This window comes from Lactuca sativa, chromosome 9 (assembly GCF_002870075.4).
Source record: "Lactuca sativa cultivar Salinas chromosome 9, Lsat_Salinas_v11, whole genome shotgun sequence".
In the NCBI taxonomy this organism is placed as follows: domain Eukaryota; kingdom Viridiplantae; phylum Streptophyta; class Magnoliopsida; order Asterales; family Asteraceae; genus Lactuca; species Lactuca sativa.
Window position 1 is genome coordinate 189,758,235 of NC_056631.2, and position 2,830 is coordinate 189,761,064.

Genomic DNA, 2,830 nt, shown 5'->3' on the forward strand with positions numbered 1-2,830 from the left:
GTCAACTGTTTTTTAGAATCTTTATGATTTGTATTTAGTTTAATCTTTTATAAGGATGAAATTATCCTTGAATAGGGCTTATATATGATAAACATTTTTGGTAATACATGATACATTTGCATGTATTAAAGTCTTGATGCAATGGCATGCTGTGAAATTATTTTTAATTGGATACTCTTAATGTTCTTGTTTGTTTTTGTTGATTCGGGTAACAATCTTGTTGAATTAGAGGTGAAGAATGCATGGCTTTCTGTTGAAAATAGAATCAGATGTTAATGGTAACAAGTTTAACAATTGAGTCCATACGGTTAGATGATAAGGAACTAACATAGTTGAATAAGTCCTTCCCTAATCTTCAAGTTCTTAACTTGATAGATGTTAGAGGACTTAAACTACCCACAATCCACCTTATCCACCTAAAAACATGTCACTGGACTATAACAGATGCTCCACTATTTCTAACTTAGGATTCACTAGGTATGACTAAAGGGCCTTTTGGAAGATACAAATTTACCCTACAGAATTTGTTCAATATTTTCCCCAACATGACTTCTTTATGTTTTCGGTCAAGGGCATGGTTGGGATTTCAGGTGAGGAATAGCATATTTGGAATTGGGATGGAAGGATTGAAAACTTTTTATGGTTATCTGATGATAGTTGACCTTTCATTGACTTTATCCTCGGTTGCTTGTGTGGTTGACCAATGCTATAACTTGGTAGATGTCTCCTTACTTATCCACCATAATGTTTCTTCTTATGTATCGAAAGCTTTTATGCGGACATGCATGCGTATGCGCAATGCGTGTTGTAAATTCAAGAAATAGCAATGTACTTCCCATAAAAAGTTAAAAATTATATTTTTTGAAAACTTTGCTAGATTGTTTAAAAGTAGAATGTCCTAATAAGAATTAATTTTAAAAGTAGAATGAAAATGACAAGTGATTTTTTGTTATGTTTACAGGGTTGATGAAAGCGAATAGCTGTGGAGTTAGAAGAGGAAAAGAAAGCTCAAGTTGGAAGATATAAAATGCTGCAAATGCAAGTGTTACATTCTTCATTTCAATTGTTAGTATGAAACACATAGTACATTAGATGTATGCAAATTTATATATTGTAAGAAATAGAATTTTATGACATTACATTTTATGCAATAGATTGTATTTTTTGGATATGATATTTTATTTCTATTAAGATACATTAAATGCAAATTTAATTTAAACATTAATAAATATATAAATATGTTTTTTTAAACATTTAAATTTACGATACGCAAAAATATGTGTCATCTTCATTTATGACATGGCCTTTCTTGACAGGGCTTTTAATGATATGCATTGCATGTCATAAATGGGCGTCGTAAATGCGCGTCGTCTATAGACGACGCGCAAAAGCGTGTCGTCTCTCATTATGACAGCGCCTTTCTTGACGCGTATTTGCGCGTCGTCTGAGCGTTTTACGACACGCATTGCGCGTCGTAAAAGGCTATTTTTCTAGTAGTGTTTTCTTGGTCTTTCTGATTCTGGGTGTTACAACTCTCCCCCACTTAAACTAGACTTCGTCCTCAAAGTCCACTATGGCCAACTGTCCTGCAATCCGCTCACATCACCCCTGCCTGATAACTATAACTCCGGCCGACCACTCTCATGGACCTTCCGCCCGGTTACCCAGAATAAAACTAGTCCTTGTAGTTATCGATCTTCAAGTGCACTCCAATCCCACCAATCCTGAGCACACAGCTCACTCAACTGACAATCCTTCCAGTACTCCCCAAGTACTTATGTTGAAATTCTAGGGGTTTCCCCCCCCCCCCCCCCCTTTGTCCTTGCGCGTTTTCTTCCCTTCCAACGGCAACGTTCCACCACGAACCACCTCCTCTACCACTGTGAAAGACATATCCTTCATGGTATCCATTACTCCAGCCACTCCCAGTGCTGGTCACTACCACCAATACCTATCGAACACCTCATGCTACTATAACTTAGCGTTGAGCACCCAACCCAGCGTATGGATTATATAATCCTTTAAGTAAAAGATTCATCCTTGTAACGGTTAGACTCCAACGAAAGCTGCGCAACAGGGTCACTTCATAGTTTGTTGGAGTTTTTCCGACTTTACCCTTATTATAAATTCAATGACATGTTGATTATTTGTACAGTAGATAGATCAAATCTGATGAATACTAGGATATTTGTGTCTAGGATTGAACTGCACATGCACTGTTCTGGTAGAATTTACTACAACCAGATATACAATATATAACAGTCTCCCATTTGGCGATGAATTGTTGCTTCCAAAACAAACAAAACTATCATAACATGTCTAAATCAATTGCTAAAGCAATCATGAGTAAGTTTTACTTACAAATGCATAAGAATGTTATTTAAAGTGTTCTACTTAATAATCTTTTAAGAAATGGTCAAAATCGGTGGTCAATTGTTGTTCTTTTGTTTACTCTAAGCATTTGAGTTTGCATCAACTGTAAGGATAAAGATTCCCAATGTACCTCATAAACAATCGTTATTTAAAACTCTTATTCTTCATTTCTATCATATTCTTCTAATAAGCTATCAATTCCAATGTTGTCAACTGTTTTTTAGAATCTTTATGATTTGTATTTAGTTTAATCTTTTATAAGGATGAAATTATCCTTGAATAGGGCTTATATATGATAAACATTTTTGGTAATACATGATACATTTGCATGTATTAAAGTCTTGATGCAATGGCATGCTGTGAAATTATTTTTAATTGGATACTCTTAATGTTCTTGTTTGTTTTTGTTGATTCGGGTAACAATCTTGTTGAATTAGAGGTGAAGAATGCATGGCTT

General features: G+C 35.0%; 1 pseudogene; it reads left to right on the forward strand.

The window, feature by feature from the left end:
• Positions 1-275: 275 nt before the first annotated feature.
• LOC111889735 (uncharacterized) lies at positions 276-824 on the forward strand (annotated as a pseudogene).
• The last annotated feature ends 2,006 nt before the right edge of the window (positions 825-2,830 follow it).